Consider the following 20,127-nt stretch of genomic DNA (forward strand, 5'->3'; position numbering starts at 1 on the left):
AGGGAGGTAAGAATTGAAAAGAATAGCAGGAAAAGGAGAGAAAAGAGAGGGATGTTTAAGTAGTGCCATTGATCTCAGCTGAGGTTCCGTGAAGGGGACTAGGTTTGGAAAAGTCACATGTCATCAGAACACAGAGGAGCACCAATGCCATAGCAGCTGCTTTTTCTTGTTGCTTTGTGTTTTCATTTTTTGCCATTTGGCTTAAAGTTAACTTGGTGGGAAACAGAAAACGATGGAAATAAATGATGCTACCAGAAATATTCTTTTTGAAGGATAGGTACATTGTACAGTAGTATGCACGGTGCACTAGAGCCAAGCCCTTCCTACCCCGCTACCCCATCCCCAGCTCTGGGCCACCCCAAGGCAAGCATAGTCTGCAGGATCTAGGAAACTTCCCTGACCTAATAGTAACATAAGCAGGAAGTGCAATGTGCTTTCTCAAGGACCCAGTTCAGGAAGCAGATTCCTGCAAACATTCAGATGGGCTAAGCCCTTTCCCATCACCTTAACAAACCACTTTCCATAATGATATTTATTAGTAATTCACGCTAGCTGCTGCAGTAGACAAAATCCAAAATCTCTATAAAATTTATGTCTCACCCTTGTGAACGTCAGGGTTGTCGTGGGCCTTTCTCCCTCTTGTAGCTATGCCATCCGCAGCTCGCTGCCTCCAAGGGCTAACATGCCAGGGGAGCAGAGTGAGCTGGACGATCATATGAGCTCTTCCTAAAGTCAGGGCCTCCACATGGCTTATGCAACTTCTGCTCATATCTCATTGGCCAGAACTCAATCATATGGCCCCAAAGGCACTGGACAGAGGCTGGGAGATGTAGAAAGACGAGCAACATGTGAATCTGTTCAGCACACATATATGTATCTGCCACATATAAGTTCAGTCTCTGTCAATCTTGCAATATCTTTCCCAATCCCCGCTTCAATTTCAGTCACCATAATAAGCCATATCTCATAATAATCTTGAGTGTGTTATCAGAAGAGCAGGTACAAAGTCATTTATAGGGAATTCCTTGGCGGTCTAGTGGTTAGGACTCAGCGCTTTCACTGCTGTGGCCTGGGTTCAATCCCTGGTCGGGGAACTAATATCCTGCAAGCCATGAGGGGCAGCCAAAAAAAAGTCATTTATAAATTCAACCTCCAAGTTGAAAACCCTTGTAAGAGATGTTTGTCTACCATCCCTGGACTCTAACACCCATGGTGGGCATTGTTGATGAACTGACTCACGGATTTCTAGCCTTAGCATCTCTAGCAGGAATGCTCCAGCAGCTGTCAACAACAGAACAATGTTGACCTATTTGCCATCCCAAACCTTAGAGATTAAGTCCTCTTGTAAAAGACATGCTTTTTTTTTTCATTCTAAATTTTGTTGACTACTCGCCACTGACATTTGGGAAGAGCATTCTGGTCTTGAGGTTATCAAAAATTTGGAACAGTTAAGGAAGCTAAAAGGCTCAGCCTGCCATTATAATTAGCTCACATCTTTATTTCATAAATCTGAACCAACAAGCCTGTATCTCTTTCAACAATTCAGATGTGAATTTCAGCCTTGTTGTTGCATCTCTCCATAGTGATACTCATGAACCTTTATATTCATTCTGCAAAAACCATTTGAGAATTTACTATAGGCTGGGCACTGATCAAGGTGATAGGGATACAGGGGTAAAAAGACAGACACACACCCTGCTCTGTGCATTCCCTTCCCTCAGGACTGCCCTGATTTAATCTCCTATTATTAATCTTAGTTTACCTGACTAAACATTTTGTACAGAATGACACCCTGACTCTTTAGATCACTTTTCTGGGTCTTATATTCCTGAATTCAATACTTTTCTAAATATGCTATGAATAGATATGGTTCTTTAGAAGGAGTAGATTGTCTCCTACTTGTCTATAATATACTTATTCCTTTTTTTAAATGTCTCCCTTGACATATTAGATCATCTTTATTGCTTCCTGAGCCATTTAGTCTCAAAAACTTAACTTTTAATGGTGAATATGTCTTGTTTGCACATTGATAAGAAAATGTGTCCTTATAGTCAGTAAAGGATAGGTTTTATTAAAGCTTTTAACTTTGCTTAGCTGCCTGATAATAATGCCTTACTTTTATGCAGCACTTTAGAAATAACTATCTTATACATGACTTAATATAACTCTCACAAATGCCCTGTACACTAGGCTGTATCACTCCCATTTCACAAACAAAGTGGGGCTATTTGTCCCTATGTCCCATCACAGGAATTAGGATTAAACTCAATTCTTTTAACTCAGGCTCTGCAATCCTGCCACTGAATCCCCCATTTTCCCCTTTGTACACATAGTCCAATCCCATCCATCTGAGATAAATATTTATTGGCAGAAAGAAAGATTCTTTTTTCCTTTACATAAATTCAGATGAGGTTGGACTCCACTGATGGCTGCAACCTTAAAGACATTCCTCTCGGGCTTCCCTGGTGGTGCAGTGGTTGAGAGTCCGCCTGCCGATGCAGGGGACACGGGTTTGTGCCCTGGTCCGGGAAGATCCCACATGCCACGGAGCGGCTGGGCCCGTGAGCCATGGCCGCTGAGCCTGCGCGTCCGGAGCCTGTGCTCCGCAACGGGAGAGGCCACAACAGTGAGAGGCCCGCCTACCGCAAAAAAAAAAAAAAAAGATTCCTCTCCATAACATCAGTCCAAATGCTCTGTGAAGGAAAAAAGAGACTGAAAAGCAAAATTCTGCCTATTAACACCAATCATCCAACTGATTCCTATTATAAAATACCACTGAAACAGCTTTCTCAAGGAAAAATATTCCCGAGAAACATAAAATTCCACCCCAGACTGCAAAAACTCTCGTTGTTTATATAATAATCATCTTGACAGTATTGATATTTCACACCATCAAATCGTGGTAAGCCCTCTATAGGGTAACCATGCCCTTCAAGAGATGGGAGAGAAGGAAAAGAATTAGGACTTCCTGTCGCAATTCAGATTTCATGAGTTTGGAGGAACAAAGGAGACTTGCTCTAGCCAGGAGCATCCATTGAATCCAAGCACCCACACCAACAGCCCAGTGTCTGTTATATCCTTGGAAAACCCAACTGCCCAGTGAGGTGGTATCCATGTGCCAGAGCAGTAGCTACAGATCTTTGTTTACAAACTAAAAGTAATGTACTTTCCATATTTTTCTACAATTGAACTTCATTTCTGTTTTGAACCTTCATTCCTGTGAGCAACAGAAGCTCAACTTTAGTCATTTAGGGTTTCTTTCCACACCCTTTCACTGATATTATAGCTAAATTCTAAGGGGCCAAAGTAACGTCAAGAGTGGGGGTCAGGAGAAAGATGAGGCATAGTCAAAGCTTAAAGCCAACCTGCTAGGAAGAGTAGATGGATTCCAGAAAAAATATGATAATTCTCTTAACCCTCCCTGTCTGTCCTCCCACCTATTGCAAAATGGGGAAGCTGAAGTTTATTGATCAGAAATGCTTTTTATGTTATTGTCATTTCTCATTCTCAGAAGGTCAGGATCAAAAGCTTAAGAAAGACACCTGTTTCTTTCCTGACTTATGGTTTTGGCAGAGATTCAGAAAGAGCTCAAAGTTGCCTTAGAATGTCACTGCTTCAAACTGAATGCTAATTTATAACTGTTTTCTTATTCTTTACTATCTCAAGCATTATAAAAAGTATTCATGATAGTATTAAAATATAATAAAAAATATATTAAAATTGAGCCAATCTTCAAAGATTTCTGAACATCTCTTATGTGATGAAAACTTTACTACCTACTTTTTGTATAAAACATATTTTTCCCTTATCATAATCAAGAAGATCATGACAAAGTATTTTCTGATTTGTGAAAACATTTATACAAAAGAATCTTGCAGAGTTACAAAAATTAAATCACAAGTGAATATATATTTAACAAATAATTTGTACTGAAAATAATAAATATGCAATCCAGACTGTTTGGTTCCCTTTGGATCCAAAGAACTACATCTATCTTAAAAGAATTTGGCAAAATGACACCAAGATTCAAATGATAGCTCTCAAGCGAGAAAAGGTTGAGGGGCAGATTGATTTTGGCATTAAGACCTGAACTGGGTCTCAGGAGGAGTGCTAGAACCTACGGCAGTGTCACTGGAATGCTTCTCTAAAATGCAAGCTCCCTGGTCCCATTCCGCAAATAGCCAGGGCTATTTTATGTACTCCAGAGGCTGTAGGCATTCCAAAGTTTGGAGGCTCCACCTTCACTATATTCAACATATTAAGTTATACCCACACTTTACCTTGAAGATGTGAATCAAGCTGCAGTTCACTAGTTTACACAATGTTGTTATATATTCATATATATATATATATATATATATATATATACCACTAGACTTGTATTGATTTTATATTTGCAATTTTCCTTCTGTATTTTAAAGGCTTTTTTTAAAAAAATTAGGCTTTTTTTGGGCTGCAGCTCATCTGAGAGCATAAATAAGTACTGTGTGTACTGTGCCTAATATATTAAAAGATGTCATGGAGAAAGGGAAGACAGGATTGGAAATCTGCATGTATAGCAAGTTCCCCAGTGATTTTTATGCACATCAGAGCTTTAGAAACAATTCTGTTGCGGTAACAAAGGCAAGGCATGCTCAAGGAACTCTGGGTAGACGGATTTAACTAGAAAAGAAGGTTCTTGAAGGGAGGAGGAGGGATAGAAGTTGTAATAGTTGCACATGGCTTCCAACTTTCCTTTACTTATTGAACACAATGCACGTACTTGTCTAGCAAATGATAAAGGAATTAAAACAGGTGCCCTCCCTAGAAAAGTTTGCAAGTTTCCAATGAAAATACCAGGAGTAGTTCATACACGTTCGTTTAAATCCTCAGGTGAAGCTCTTCACTCTCCCATCTTTTTTTCAGAACTTTTCTGGCTATGTTCCCTGCATATGTCAGTCAATAAGTAAATAATTGAAATCCCTATAGAGTCAATTCTCCAGTCTTCCTAAGCATTTGCTTTTGTTTCTCTTTTTAAAGTCAGCTGTTATTCTATGAGCCTCAGCTGGGGAACTCCTCCTCTCCCAGGGCCCAATCAGAGTTCCACTTCAGTTAGCTTAATTGGAAGAAGACACAACCAAATTTCCAATTAAAGTTCTAAATGAGCTATTAGAACAGACTATTTTTGTCTTTTCAGAGAAAGCTCTTCTAATAGTCACTTTTTAAAAGGTAAAACTTCTTAAAGGAGGAAAGGTGAGCACAATCTGATCAATTACCACCGTTAATCATTCCTCCTAGGAAAATGGGTCTTTTCACTTAGGTACTTTGGAAGTAATCCACTTATTCATCCTTTTATTAATTTTAATTTTTATTAAATTAATATATGTATATCGTCTAAAATGCCAAATTGCTCTATAAAGCTTATAAGCCAGAACTTCCCACTCTACCCTTGCTCCCTTTACCCAGAAGTCACCCCTTCACCTCTTCCAGAGAGTTTACTTCCATATTTCTAAATAATGCTTATGTTAGGTTGAATCATAAGAAATTGCAATTTTTGTAGGTGAAAAGTGGTTAACATCAACGGTTTCAGATGGTTCAGCTTAATACTACTATCGCTGGGGTTTACAGTTCTGAACATTGTCTACTGACTTCCCACTATGGAGAGAAAGGGTTTAGATTTCCTACAACAACCCCCCAAACACACGCACACACATGCACGCACACGCGTTCACTTCTCCCCCCATCCTTCCCATATAGTTATAGCACAACTGGTGATTAAGAGTTTATTTACATTATTAGCCTGTGTAAATATGATGACTCACAGTTGAGCCTTACACTATACTGTGATTTCACGTCTTTTCTTGCTCAACTTTATTTTTCCCTGAAATTAGTAATTGCCTCATTTGAAACTTTGCTTGTTTTTTTATATACCTGTCATAATCCAGCCACAAACATCCTGACGTGATTCTTAAATTTCTCTCAATCACATAAGGTAATCTGTCAATTCTCTTCTGCTTGCATATCCGTCTAGAAACTCTCCATCTCTCTGATATCAGGAATGAATTTTTTAAAACATTTTCTTCTACTCCTGTTTGCTTATCTCTATTTTTTCTAAATTTCTTTTCTGTTTGCTTTGGTCTTTGTCTTCCACATTAGAAGTCTTCCTCAAATGTCTAGCAACCCTTAGCTGTCTGTTCCTAATTAATAGCGAGGTACTAAAAAGCTAATTAGAAGGTCTAGCTGTCGGCTGGCGGGCCTCCCCATGGTGTGACTGAAGTAAGAACCAATGGTTTCACTGGGGCACTCAAATGTTGGCATTTATGAATGTCTTGTCTTGGGTCAATTTCCAGTGAGAGGATTCTTCCAGTCTCCTCCCCAGGGATCCAATCCTGGTTGCCAGTATTTAGAAACCTTTACACAGGGAAGGAACTGGAGGAATCCCAGTGTTCAGAATAGAGATTTTTCATGTAATTCACCTTTAAGGTACAGCTCTTCCCCCCTGCCCTCAGCCATACCTGTTGTTCCTGAGCACAGGATTTCACTGATTCAGTGTTTCTAGAGTAAACCTCCTACCTTCTGCTGAGATGGGGAGAGAGCAGTGAAAAAAATCAGCTGGATGTGCAGGGTAGGAAAGAGGATCTGGAGACTAACTGCTTCTGATACAGATTTACAGTCAATCCGCTTCCAGCCACACCCCACCCCCTGGCAATCAGAGGTACCTGGCACCACTAGGCCTTGACCTTGCCTGAGTGTTGCATTATAAATTAGCTTGCTTCTTATTACATTCCCACCCCACGCTAGAAATTAGGCTTCAGTTTCTCCATTCTGCTGAGTGCGTTGCTACTCATTTATCCTCCTTTCACCTTCTAAATCCATCAGTCAGTGAATATGAATAAATATTTAAGGTGATAGATGTTTGAGACTACAGCTTTGAATATGACAGACACTCGGGGTTTATAGTCTAGCAGAAAAAACACCAAAAAATTAAATCAGCAGTCATAATAATGTGCTATGATAGAAGTATGGGGGGGAATGTAGATACAAATCAGAGCTTCTGAGAGGAATGCATGATTTTGCTAAGCAGTGAAAAATCGGCATGAGATGAGCGAAAGAACATCCCAACAAAATGAACAGCCTACGAGAAAACCTAGAATTGGCAAAAACCATGGTATATTCAGATAACTTTAGAAGTCTGGTGTGATTAGAGTGTAATGGGCGTGGGGACGGGAAAGGATGGTGAGATCTAAAAGAGAAGGAGCGTGGAGACGAGGTGGTGAAGAGTAATATAAGACATTTTCAAGAGCTGGGACCTTAAAATGGGAGCCATTGTAACATCTGAAGAACAGGAGTGACATGTAAGATTTTCTTTTGAAAGATACCTCTGGCTCTAGTGTGGAGAAAGGCTTGGAACAAGATGGATTTACACACAAGGGAACACAATAGGAGGCTACCGTGGTCATTCAGACAGGAGGTGAAAATAGCCAGTACCAGCACAGTGGTCACAGTGATTTTATTTTTATGTGCTTGGATTCATGAAAGATTTAGAATGGTTTTGCCCATTGACTGGGTTGTGGACCATCCCTACATGTTTCTGGACTGAGCATTTATGTGGCTTGTGGTGCTATCCTAGAGAGGGCTCAGGAAAAGGAAACAATTTGAAAGAAAGATAATCCGTTCAATTCGAACATGCTACGTGTGAGGTATTCGTGTGACATTCAAGAGAAGTCAGGCAGCAGTTGAAAATATGGATCTGAAGTTTAAGGTGAGCAATTCAGGATGTAGATGTAGCTTTGAGAGCCAGCAACATATAGATAACAGCTTCAGGCATAGGAATGGAAGAGACTGTGCAGAGAGAGTCTATAGAGTGTGAAGAGCAGAGGGACAAGGCACAACCTATTTGAACACCAGTATTTAAGGAATAAACAAAAATAAAAGAACCTGCTAAGCAGACTGAGAAAGATTTTCTCAAGAACTAGGAGAAAAGCAGGGTTTTTTTTCCAATTTAGGCTAAGAGTTATTATAAGGATGGAAGGGTCAACAGTACCAAATGTCACCCAGGGGTCAACTAAGATAAGGACTGAAAAGTTTCCATTGGACATAAAGTAGAGAAGGTAGTAGATGACCTTGGCTACAGCAATTTCAGTAGAGATGGGACACTAGCCAGGGTGTAACGGGTAAGGAGGTGAAGTCAGTGAACTTTGCCAATTCTCTGTGGAAGTTAAGAAGTGGTGAGAGAGTGTAATGGCAAGGAAGGGAGGCACTCATGAGATAATAGATTTGGGGTCAGGAGGTTCTTTCGTTTCTGTGGAGAAGCAGGCATAGCTACCTGTGTAGAGAGTAGGAGAGAGAGATGACTGAAAAGAGAAGGCTTTCCAGGTAGCACTAAGATCCAAATTAGCATTCAAGACCATGAATTCACAGTAGCTCTAATCTGTAGCCTGATGTGATTAAAGTTTGAATCAGCTCCTTCTTCCCCAAAGCCAAAAAAGATGTAATGTGATATAAAGCCATTCACCTCTCCGTCAAACTTTGTAAGATGCATAGAAAATTTAGGGAAATAGTAATACTGTATTTTGTAGAACAATTCAATGACATATTTAGCAGTGTTAAAATTTCAGTCTCGGGCTTCCCTGGTGGCGCAGTGGTTGAGAGTCCGCCTGCTGATGCAGGGGACATGGGTTCGTGCCCCGGTCCGGGAAGATCCCACATGCCGCGGAGCGGCTGGGCCCGTGAGCCATGGCCACTGAGCCTGCGCGTCCAGAGCCTGTGCTCCGCAACGGGAGAGGCCACAGCAGTGAGAGGCCCGCGTACCACAAAAAAAAAAAAAAAAATTTCAGTCTCTTGACAATCTAGTTCACCATTTGGAAGCTCATGTTTCTTCATAGAAGAAGCCTTTAAATGACTCTCTTAAACAACCTATTTGATTATTCTTGCTCCCTTACTTTCAAAGGCTGTTCATTAGATCCTTAGAGAATGAGCAGTTTCCTATACATTAAAAAAAAAAAAAAATCCTTCTTATCATGGTATTCCAATATTGCATTGCATTGACACTTTTTGTTTTAAATCTGTATGATTATCTCAGAGAACAGATGATGTCTAATCAAGTCAGGCTTATCTCATTTCACTTGGAAAATTTTCAAAGCATTGGTTCATAGTGTCTGTAACCAAATTTGGTCTAGGACCACTTCCTCCATAGAGGAGTCATTTTAAATTCTCCCTGGTTACTGGTAATATATAATGGATCTTTGGGGGGACAAGGTTGTTAAAGGTATACCTGGTCATGTTACTACTGTACATAAAGAATAACTTTCAACACCATTTACAGTAATCAGTCCTCCTCATTTCTGCTTTGTCAGCAAAGCCCTCTAGGAAATGATATATACACGGTCAATATCATATGTTATACACCTTTGTTATCCATCAGTGTACCTGCCATGTTATGTACACAACAGGCTCCCAATGAATATTTATTGACTACCTGAATGAGTGAGTTTTTATATCTTTGAAGAAGAGTTACTCTTTAATATCTGTTCTTTGGGAATGTCAGGTTGTGTCTATAAGTAATCAAGTGTGACAACTGTAATATTTTCCTAAGCTTTTGTACATTAATTTACAAGCTTTCACATTCAGTTTCAGATAGCAAGTGCAAAAAGCATCTTTTTCATGTTTGCAATGATTCCACATAGTCAAGATTCTCAGTGGAGCTATCACACATTGACCTTGAAATCTCAACGGTACAACATTGGATGGTGACTCAGGAAAAGACGTGTGTGCATGTGTGTGTGTGTGTGTGTGTGTGTTGTTTTGTTTTGTTGTAGGGTTGACTATTGCAGCTGGGCTTCTTAATAAGGAGACAAGAGGTTGAATACCTGGGGGACAAGTGTTATACACACACTGAAAGGCAACGTTCATCTCTTCTGAATACATGATAATGGAGAGGAGAATGGTGCTGAGCAAGCAGTATGTTCAGGATATTAGTGTGGACCATGAAAAGCTGCTGCACAGTCAAAACTGATGGGAAAAGTCTCATTGAGCAGTTTTGAAAATATTTTTTTTCCAAAAGTTAGATTTTTCTAAAGATTTGGGATTAAGATTGCTTTCTGAATTTTTGGCTCTTTGTAAAAAGAAAACATTGTTTTCTGAATTTGGCTACTTATGTCTATTGGTCTATAATAGGGGTGAGGGTGTGACAAAGAGACTGTTGAGGCACAGCACTAGAAAGTTCAAGCCAGGAAAAAACTTTTTTTTTTTTTTTTTTTTTTCTTTACTTGGGCCTCTCACTGTTGTGGCCTCTCCCGTTGCGGAGCACAAGCTCCGGACGCGCAGGCTCAGCGGCCATGGCTCACGGGCCCAGCCGCTCCGTGGCATGTGGGATCTTCCCGGACCAGGGCACGAACCCATGTCCCCTGCATCGGCAGGCGGACTCTCAACCACTGCACCACCAGGGAAGCCCCCAGGAAAAAACTTTTTAAATCACTGCTTTAGATAAAAATAATAATTTTCCAAATGAGAGTTCATGAAATGGATAACCTTTTACATGTAAAAACTCTTTTGTTCTAAGTTTACTCTCAACATCCCGAACATCGAAGACATTCAGTGTGGGTTTTGCTTTCAGCACACTCTTGTACTCACTTCTCTTTGTTTCTGCATCCATTTTTTTCAGTTGTTTCTAAAAGCATGTGTCACGCACCTGCTCTGTGCAAAGTTCTTTGCAAAGTCATGTCAGAGAGAAAAAGAGAGTAGGATTCTTATTTATCCTAGAAGAGCTGTTAAATATTTTCATGCTGGGAATGGTATATACTGAGAGTATATACTCTCAGCAGTTAGAAGAAGAAATTACTTGATTCTCTAGCTCTTTTACCCATAATGGATGCTCTTCTAACTAGTCTGTTTTGTGGTTTGAGTTAATAAATTCCAAAGGAGAAATTAATAGCCTACATTTCCATTTGCAGAATTGGATACATTGAATCATGCTTCTAAGTGTTTCAAAGTCTTTTACTTTGCATTATCTTGCAAAGAGTGAGGAAAGAAAAAAGCTTTACAAGAAGTATTTTTTTACTTGTAGTAAAATTTTAAATTTAAAATAGTCCAAATTACTAGTGTCCTTCATTGTATAAATTATTAATTCCTGTCATGAAATTAGTGGATAATTTTATAAAAATTAAATGTTTAAGCATTTTTATTGATGTAAAATAGTATTTGATGTAGCTAAATGTGTATAATCATTTGATATGTATTTCTTATTATTTTCTTGTGTCTATTTTCTATGGAGGAAAGATTTGTATTTTTTTAGATAATTTTCAAATTTGGAGGAAAACAGTATACCTTAAATGTGTTGATAAAGCAGTGTTTTTATTACAACTTTCACAGTATTCCATCTGATGAGGCAAAATTATGTTCCCAATGAATCTGCATCAAATATTTTTCCCAAGTACCAAAATAACTCGTAATTAAGGAGCATACTTAATTATCAGAGTTCATCATCCTTTGAGAATTCATGTTATATCTGTAAAAACCAAGTATGATAATAATTCATACGAACCAAAATGCAGGATATAAAACCCTGCATGTAATAATAATGCTAAACCAATACTAAAATTGGTTTAACATTATTGAATTGCCTATTGGAAGTGCCTATGTCTATTTTCACCAGAAATAGAAAAAAAGATGGACTTTCAAATATTTATAAGCTGGTTGAGAAACAAACGGGTAAACCAATGAATATTGTGGTAGACACCTGTGGAGGCATGTGACCAGCCTTGACTATCTGAGGACGGACAATCCCACCCCAGTGTGATTGGGGTCTCCTGGCCATAGCTGATTAGGCAAATGCTTTAGGTAGCTCAAGTTTTGTTTCTATTGCTTCTAGAGTCACTTATATAGTTTGCTTGCATTATTTTGCAGAGAGTGAAGAAAGAAAGAATGTTACTTTTGTTTCTGTTACTCACCCAAACAAAATGTTACTAAGAAAATTATAAAAGTGGTAGTTTGGGGTGCAAACAATAGGCAAAGGTCAAATCCCAGAGGACTCTGCTCAAACACCAAATGCTGGTAGCAGAAGGAAGTCCTTCTATCATCCCAGCTCCCACATGGCGAAGAAGCTCTGACTGAGGAATGGAAGCTGTCTATGACTGAGTGTGGCTAAGCACCGTAAGTGGAAAAAAGACCCTATGCCACTAGCTACCAAAGCAATAATAACTCCATGAGGTTGTTCCCTCAGTGTGAAGGAAACCAGCCAAGGCCTTCACATCGAATCTCCTTCCATTCCCTCCCTCAGCACTTCAGGGGCAGGTGGAACAAATTCTGGTGTCTGTCACCTCACAGCCTGTACACGGCAGATATTTGGGCAGCAGTGGAAAATAACTGCTTTAGGATGAAGAACCATTCCTGAAGTAAAAATGCAAGGACTGGCTGCTGCAGCTGTCCTGTCTCATGCTAAGTGCCCAGCTCCATGGTGCTTGTGAGAATGTCCTTCAAGGGAAGATGGTCCATTCCATCCATCACAGCGGGCCATGCCTTGCTGAGCCTGAGTTATCAGCCCCTTCTGTTCTCATGTAACCACTTCCTAGGGCAAAAACAGGTCCCATGTGAACCCATTCAGGGCCATGTCAGCAGCACCTAAAGTCCAGCCTTTCACATCTCTCTCTGGACTCAAATTAGCATTATGTGAAAAGCCTTGCTGTCCTTCCCTATCATTAGACATTCACCAGATCAAGCCTGTAAGCCCTAAGGTCTCCACGAACTCAAATGTCTCTTCTCTTTCAGTGCGAAGAGACAGAGGAGTGATTAGACCATCTTTCCCAGACACCTCTGAGTTTCCTATGCAAAATGACTCATCTCTGCTCCAAAGGTGGTCATACCCTAAGACAAGGATAAAGATCGAATTACACTTCTGGACCTGAACTAGACCTTGTCTGGTGCGATGCACGTCTGCATGACCCTGGTCTAAATCCAAGGTCTCTCTACATTTTGGGAGAATGGTTGTCAGGATCTGTCAGTGATGAAGGGAAGAAAGCCCCCTATTAAGGTACCCAACTATCTAATGAAGAGGACCCTGTGAGAGAAGTGTCTCATAAGACACTTCCTGGAAAGGGATGATGAGTTTTAAGGATGAACAGCAATTTTCCAGACAGAATTGGCAGTAATCTTCCAAGCACAGAGTAGTGCAAATATGTGCTTCCCTGTAGCAAAGGCAAGTAATTTAGTATAACTAAAGCCAGTGTGGGAGAAATTCAAGCTGGAAATCCTATGCCAAGGAGTTTGGATTTTCTCCTGAAGGCTACAGGATGTCCTCAAAGGAGTTGAAGTACAAGAGTGACATAATCAAATTAGGGATTCAGAAACTTCAAAACAAGAGCAGTGTAGAGAATTGAGTAAAGCTCTGAACTATGAGGTTATTATACAATTATAATCAAGAAGTAATGAAGGCTAAGAGTAGACCTTAAAAGTTCTCATTGTAGGAAAAAAATGTGTGACTATGTGTGGTGATGGATGTTAACTAGACTTATTGTGATGATCATTTTGCAAAATACATAAATAGCAAATCACTATGTTGTACACTTAAACTAATATAATGTTATATGTGTATTATATCTCAGTAGAAAAATAAAAATTAAAAAAGTAATTAAGTTTTTGAAATAAGACCACTCAGTGAGAATAAAAATTAGGGGAGATATTTGGGAAGGACAAGTGACAGAACTTGTTGACTAACTGAGAGTGAGGAAGAGGGGGAAGTGGAGGCTAGGATGACTACCAGCTCTTTCTGGTCTAGTCAATGGGTAGGTGTGGAAGAAAAGAGTTAACATTATATTTTTGTTTAGCCTCTCTTTGCAAAAGCATTGCAATATTCCCTTACTTCTTCCCATCCAGAATTTATCACCCAATTTTTCTCTGAAACATATGAAGCAAGTGAGTGATGTTTATATATTAGTTTTCCATTGCTGTGGAAAAATTGTTACAGACTTAGTGACTTAAAACATCCAATTATTACCTCAAAGTTCTGTCGGTCAGAAATCTGGCATGGCATGCCTACATTCTTTGCTCAGGGTCTCACAAGGCTTGTAATCAGGTGTCAGCTGGGCTGGGCTCTTATATGGAAGCTCTGGGGAAGAACCTGCTTCCAAGTTCATTCAGGTTGTTGGCAGAATCCAGTTCCTTTCAGCTGTAGGACTGAAGTCCCCAATTATTTACGACTGTCAGCCAGGGGCTATTGTCAGCTTCTAAAGGTCAGCCACATTCCTTGGCGTATGGTCCCTTCCATCTTCAAAGCTAGCAACGCTGTGTTGAATCCTCATTCTTTGAATCTCTGTGACTTCCTCTTCTGCCACCAGCCAGAGAAAACTCTGCTCTCAAAGGGTTCGTGTGATTAGATCAGGCACACTCAGATACTCTCCCTTGTGCCATATAACATAACATCATGGGAGTGATACAAGGGGACAACGGTCATGGGTGCCATCTTAAAATCCTGCCTACCACACCCTACAAGGGTGGAGCTAAAATAAGTGATTCTCCTCCAAGACCGGGTAGTGTGAAGAGGGATATTAAGATCAGAGTAGAGAGTTGAATAAAAACCCAGACTCAGAGAGCCAAAAGGAGAAGTCAACAGATCTCCAAAGAGAATGTCCAAAAGCAGAAACTGAAACAAGGATATGGACATAGAGGAATAAAAGCCAGGAATACAGGAGTCCAATGAGTCAAGACAAAATGGAAAAAAAGGAACTGTATGTAAAATGGTGACTTGAGCAAAGATGTCTAACTGTCTTCCCAGGCCCTTGTTACAGTGACACAATGATTTTGAAAACAGTGAACAAGCTGTCTCAACACTTGAATGAGGAAAAGTTCCTCCACATTCTATGACTTCAGAGAGATACAACAGAGATGGAACAAGGTTAAAATAAGTAGAGGAGGTCTTGGGGAAATTCCAGCAACATCTTCCAAGTTTGAAGGCTGAAGAAAAGAATGGATCATGGGAAAAGCAGGAAGTGTGTCACAAGGGAACCACAATCATCTAGAAGCAACTGTTCTGTGAGCCCATAAGCATGGGCCAATCTACCTAACAGACAGTTGGATGGCAGCTGGGCTGGATGACAAAATGGGTAGAAGAAACAGGAAAGGCACAACTCCATGGCTTGTGCTTGGAGTAGAGGTTGAACCACATCAAACATAAAATATAGATATTTGGCCCCTGGAAGACAGTTAGCAGAGATTCAACGTACAGATAAATGGAATTTCTGAAAGAGACCAGAACAAATGGAACAGAAGCAGGGCTCAAATAAATGAGAGAATAGCTAGCATTCGTTGAGAACTTATGATGTTCTAGGTGCTTTGCTAAGCACAGAACATACATCACCTCTAGTGGTACTCCTTCCATTGTTTTTGGGAATAATCGCAACCGTGTGGATGACTCATCCAACACTCTGCCTTCTCAGTTTTTAACTAGTTCACTTCTCTGAGCTGTTGTTATGATTTATCTTGGATGATATTCTAATAACATTGCAACCCCTGCTTCCTTTTTGTTTGCATTGGCCTTGATTAATTGTGGGTTTTTTGTTTTGGGGTTTTTTTTGGCAGGGGAGGGGGAATGGGGGGTTTCCACACACCTTTAATTTTCAACTTTGCTAAGTTACTTTGTTTAAGATGTGTCTCTTTTACAATTCATCTTGTGGTATTACATTTTTTAAGCAATGTGAGGTAGGAGGAGGTTTTTTTTCTTTCTCTCAACAGATTGTTTACTCCATTTACATTTATTAATTTGACCCTATCTTATTCTTAGTTCTATATTTTATGTATTTAATACTTCCTTTGTTTTCTCTATTTTCCTATGTGATCTGGGTTTCTCTATTTTATTTTTGTGTGATTTTGTGTTTATAATAAATTTTTAGTTTTTAGATTTTATACTTTCGAATAATACATTTAAACAACTTTTAAAATTTATTCATCAACCTTAAACAGCATCTACCGATTTCCCCTAAGGAGGATGAGGAAATTATCATACATATCTATCCTACTAAATTTACACACCCTCCACATACTGATTCGGTTGGTTATATTGCTATTTTAATTTATTCCGGTGTTATCTATATGCATTAAAATAACACACTTAAACCTTCATAATTTGAATTATCAGCATTTGTTAGAATTTCTTATGCTCCATAATGAAATAAGAGGAAACAAACACTTCCTCTCATCTCTATTTTCTTCTGACCTCCTGATTATTGTACTGAGATCATTATTTCTATGTTGTTACAATATATAACCTTTGCATTCTCTTCTAATGCCATAATTTCCAGGTGTTTAGTCCTGGTACTATAACTAAATGGTATCAGTATTCTCATCATTCTATTCCTGAAATCTTTATTTATCTCTTATCTCTTGATTGGCTGGATTTCATAATCAAATAGTTTTTTTTTTCCCAAAAAAAACTAAAGAGCGCCATGTTGCCTGTGTTCTTTGGTGTATCAAAATAATGTTTGTGTTCTATATACTTGAATGACATTTAACTGAGTATAAAAATCTCAGAACACATTTTATTTCCCTGAAGACTTTGTAGTAATTGCCGTAGCATTTTCTAGCATTGTTGCTAGGAAGTTTAAAACTGGCTTGGTTTTCCCTTGAATTAGGTGAATTTTGTCATTTTCTGGCTTAGTTTCACTAATTAATTCAGTGAGTATTAGTTGAAAGTCTACTGTAATAGGTACTTTTCTAACTGCAAGATCCACATCAGGTTCTTCGTTCTTCACGTCCAGCAAATTTACCATTATCAGTTGTCCTATGGCAGTGATTTTTTTGTTTTTACCTTTAAAATGTTATGGGGTTCCCGTGAATTCTGTTCTCTTTTTGTTGAAAAGTGTTTGAAATTTTATTCACTGCTTGATTTAATTCATTTTCTGACGTGTATTATCCATTTGCCTTTTTTGTTTTGTTTGTTTGTTTGTTTGTTTGCGGTATGCAGGCCGCTCACTGTTGTGGCCTCTCCCGTTGCGGAGCACAGGCTCTGGACACGCAGGCTTAGCGGCCATGGCTCACGGGCCCAGCCGCTCAGCGGCATGTGGGATCTTCCCAGACCGGGGCACGAACCCATGTCCCCTGCATTAGCAGGCGGACTCTCAACTATTGCGCCACCAGGAAAGCCCTCCACTTGCCTTTTTAAATGTTCTTTCCTCCACTCACGCCACTGGCTTTTTTTTTTTTTTATGTTTTTCTTGTTTTTCCTATCTTTCAAATATCTATACATTAGTCTATGCTAGTTTCTAATTATGAGTCATTTTTAAATGACAGTGGCTCCATCTTGTTCAGCTTTTTGCACAGGAGTCATATCAGGAAGGAATGTGGGGGAGAGGCAGAATCACAGGAGCCTCATTGAAGCAGTGTCTTCTTAGAAGACTGTCTCTCATCAGCTCTGCTGTGCCTTTGCTCCAAGCACGTCTCCTCCCCATGACCCGCATTCCTTCTGGGAGGGGGCAGAAGATTTTGAGACTCATGGGGAAGCCCCATAAGGTTCAAGTTCTCTTGTGGTGACTTGACATTTATTTTCATTCTCCTTCAACTGACCTTGACCCACTGATCAAATTGATTCCATGTGCAGAAGGCGCGGAGGTGAAGAGGACAGGCTCTGTAAATGACCAGTAAAATTGGGATCGTGATAGTACCCTCACCATAAGGTTACTGTGAGGATTACCTGAGTTGGTCCATGTAAACCATTTAAAGCTGTGCCTAGCACATAGTAAACACTTGATAACCATCGGCCATTGTTATTGTTGATACTATTATTAGTGGTACTGATATTCCCATTGTATGCCTTCAGGATGTTTCCTGCAAAGTTAATGGATTTTTCTCCTTCCAATCCCATTGGGTCTGCAGTTCCTCAGTGTGGGATGTGGAATTAATGGTTTCCAGTGAGGGGTAACTGGTGAAGCAGTTCCGAGCAGTGCTACCTACTACTGGAAAACTCTGCAGTGTGTGTGTAGACTGTCAAGTGTGAATCTACTTTTGGCATCCTTTTGGAATTGAGGCCAAATGTCCCTATATTTAGAAGCAGTTCTTCATAGTTTGGGATTGTATCTGTCTCCTGGTTTCATTAAAGATAGACTCTTTTTTTAGAATTGTGTTGCTTTCAGTTGCTATTAGAGAGTGGTGCTTAATCCAATTATCTTTATGCTGCCATCTTTAAGCAGAAGCTCTTCATGTCTTTAAATCCAGGAATATTTTTAAATAAGTGAGAGAATGATGAGCTCCTCCTTTTTTTCCACTGAAGCTTAAATATGAAGACATTATAAGAAGAATTTAAGAGTTAATGCAGTTTAAAAGGACAATTTAAACCTTAAAATCACTTCCTAAGGGAGATTATTAAATCTTATTCCAATTTTATACTTGTGACTAAATATTTTTTATTTAGAAAATGGCTTTGCATTTGAAATGGAAGTATAGTTATAAAATCTTGGTAAATACATTTCAAGTTGTTATTTAAAGCCTCTATGAAATTTCAACTGAGTATAAATAGATTTATATTTCTATGTAAATATCTATGTATGTGTCTGTGCATATATATGTGCATATGTATATGTATATATGAACACAGATATTCAAAAGATATATTTTGAATTACATTAACCTGGTTTCAATCCATTTTACCCAGGACAGAGTTTGAATTTTATGGATTTTACTTTCCCTTTGAGTCTATGTCTTACTTATTATACTGAGAGAAGCAAAATAATTAAAGCAGTTGATGGTTATTTGTTATTTTCACGATGATGATGATCTCACAGTATGTTTGTAACTTATTTCATTTCTTTTTCAAACAGTCACATGAGAAAAAGCAATTATTATGCCTACTTCACTGATAAGGAAAATAAGGCTTAGGGGGTAAGTCACATGCTCAGAATCATCCAACCAGCAAGTAGCAGATTTATCAAGTCACGCTGGCTTAAAACCCACACTCCTAAATAAATAATGTGCTAAACTACCTCCCCTCCTTCTCCAGTACTGCCTACTTGTGTCACAATACTCATTTTACAAGGGGAAAAAAGTAAACTTCAATTCAGTAATTGTCCAAAGTCACCCAATTCAAAAGAGAAAGAGATAAAAGATGTTCTTTTCACTACAGCTCTTAAAAATTAGAAAATTGAGGTTATGAGTCCCAGAATAAAGAACAAGTAAGAAACTTTTAATCAATATTTTAAAATTCATTTATAATTTCTGAGACCTATTTTCCTGTACTAAGGCAGCAGGGGGAAAAAACACTCTCAAGAACATTCTTTTCCAACGATGGCCAAATCTTCCAAAGTATGAATGTATCTCCAAAACAAATGACCTCTTGGCTATTAAACATAGGGAAAAAGAAATTGCTCTGAACAATGGTGCATATAAACTGAATTTTTGAGGTATAATAAATATGATTTTCCTTGAAGGTGATTTTTAAAAATTCAGGCTGCCAAAGTAAGTCAAAAGAGAAAAATATAGCTCTTTGCTTCTATATGCCGAGGTTAATCATAAAATGCATCTTTGTTTTAAAATCCTATGAATGTCAGAATAGGAAACCATCCAGTGTCAGTTCATAAATGGACCATTCTGTTTGAAACTTTGACAAATGACTCCCTGGCTTTGCTTTTCTTTGCTGAGGAGGAAAGCAGTGGCCTTCTGGGGCAACTCCTTAAAGATATTTCTATGAGATTTATGTGACACAAAGCACTCTCAAAGACAAATCAATATATCCAAGTTGAGCATTCTGATATAATCACACTGATCAAGAAAAGTGCTTCATTGCCACAGATCTGTCATTTCTTCCTTTCATTGTGTGGTGATGCCTAAAGATTGTATATCCCTGAAACAAAGGTCTGAATGACTGTCTTCAGTCGTGTAGGGTATTAACAGAATTCCATAAAATCAGCTGTCACTCTGGATACAGAACTTATTTCCCTTGGGAAAACCATTCAAGCTCAAACTTGGTGGGAGAAACACATATCAGAGAGCAAAACTTAATGAAGAAAGATAGGCCCGGATTATGGCCTTATAATTAGTTGTGAACCTAAATATACACACAACGTTAACCTCAGATATTTTGGCAAATCATAAATTCCGTAGGGTTGTAGAAATGATGATCTCATTGCCCCACACTGTTTCTGAGGGAAGACGTACAGTCGTCTTGATTAC

This window comes from Tursiops truncatus, chromosome 3 (genome assembly GCF_011762595.2).
Source record: "Tursiops truncatus isolate mTurTru1 chromosome 3, mTurTru1.mat.Y, whole genome shotgun sequence".
Taxonomy (NCBI): Eukaryota; Metazoa; Chordata; class Mammalia; order Artiodactyla; family Delphinidae; genus Tursiops; species Tursiops truncatus.